The following is a 1,635-nucleotide window of genomic DNA, read 5'->3' as shown; positions in this document are numbered from 1 at the left end:
GTCGTTAAACTAATGGCTTTGTATTACTTGCTTCTAAATTTTCAGTAAAGTGTTTGAAGTGAAACCGTTGCGGTTAGAAGTGGTTATACGCTTCGATGCCACGAAAAACTGCTTTTAAGCGCACCACCCGGTGTCATTGCGTCATGCTATTTATTTCTTCTTCAAAAGCTTCAAGTGCTATAATTTCCTCGACTGAAATCCACCAGAATGCTGTGTGTTCTGATTCAAGGGACAACATTGTTCTTCATTAGGTTACTAAGTAGAAATATATTCTACACGAAAATTCGATTGAATTGTCCCAGAGTGAATATTCGTTTTGCCATTGCAAGCATAAATCCAAGGGGGATTCCACATACGACCAACCACCCCGACCAACACCAATCACGCCAACTCCGTCGCCGTCTTTTGGAAATTATTCTTTTGTAGTTTTCTTTAATACTTTTTTTATTACTTTATTCACACATTAAACACCATTTGTATAGAATCTACAATACCCAATGCACACACATACACGGATATGTGTGTGTGTATGTGTGTGCGCGCGTGTGTGTGTGTATATTATATATATAAATTTGACAGTTTGCGTAAAAGAAAAAGAAAACACACTATCTCATCCTAAAATAAAGCATTTTCAAAAATGAAAAAAGAAATCGACAAGATTATGGCTGCGAGACACCAATTTATACAAAGTAGTCGCCCTCCACGGCCCCAAGACGGCTTCTCAGCTCCTCACCGAGTCCCTAGCAAGATCTTCGAATGCCTACTTGACCTTGGCCACCAGATCGACCATGATGTTGCAGGCAGAGCAGTTGGTGTCTTTCTCAACCGCAACCATAATAATCGATAGGATTACAAACTGTGCCCCACACAAAAATCAACAGAGTTGCAGTCTGGGGAGTTAGGTGGCCAGGGATAGGGGTGATGTGGTCGCAGAAATTGTCTGGCAACCATGACTGGGTTCTCCTGCTTGTGTGGCATGGTGCAGACCTCTGTTGCCAGACATCCGGCGTTGGTTTTGTTTACGTTCCTGTGACTTAGCGGTTCGGCCAAAGACACGACAGAATAACTGCCAGGCTTTAACAAAAGAAGTAATGGAGTCGATTCATTCGACTAATGATTCCTCTAGGTGATGCCCCAGTATGGCCGCAGACTGCGACAAGTAACAGATAAAAGGTATTTTAAGGTTTAAATTATATTTTTGAAAAAACTGTGACGCACCTTGATATTCCCCCAGTGACGCGCTACTTCAGAATCGCTGTCCAAAAGGACAGAAGCAAAGTCGACGCCAGTGGGACTTGAACGTAGAGACGCGTTACTAATTGCTTCCAGGTATTTTAACCGATGCTCCACTGATTTTGTAATCCGGTGATCTTTAGGCTGCAGCCTCAAGAACATTACATTTCAATCGGTTTTACCTACTTCAAGAAGGAAGAATACATCATGGTAGGGGCGTATCTACCTAAAAATAAGGGGTAGGGTACGAGAGGAAACATAGAGATGTAGAGAGAGTGAAAGAAGGAATGAGAGACAGAAAGAAGAAGCGAGCGAGAAATAAAGAGTGAAAGAGAAAAGAAATAAAAGAATCTTGTTTCAGAGATTTTCTTTTTTCTTTTTTTTTTTCTTTTTTTTTTTTTT

The sequence above is a fragment of the Octopus bimaculoides genome, chromosome 8 (genome assembly GCF_001194135.2).
Source record: "Octopus bimaculoides isolate UCB-OBI-ISO-001 chromosome 8, ASM119413v2, whole genome shotgun sequence".
NCBI classification, from domain to species: domain Eukaryota; kingdom Metazoa; phylum Mollusca; class Cephalopoda; order Octopoda; family Octopodidae; genus Octopus; species Octopus bimaculoides.
The sequence above is the reverse complement of the archived record's forward strand: the minus strand, read 5'-3'. Positions refer to the sequence as shown.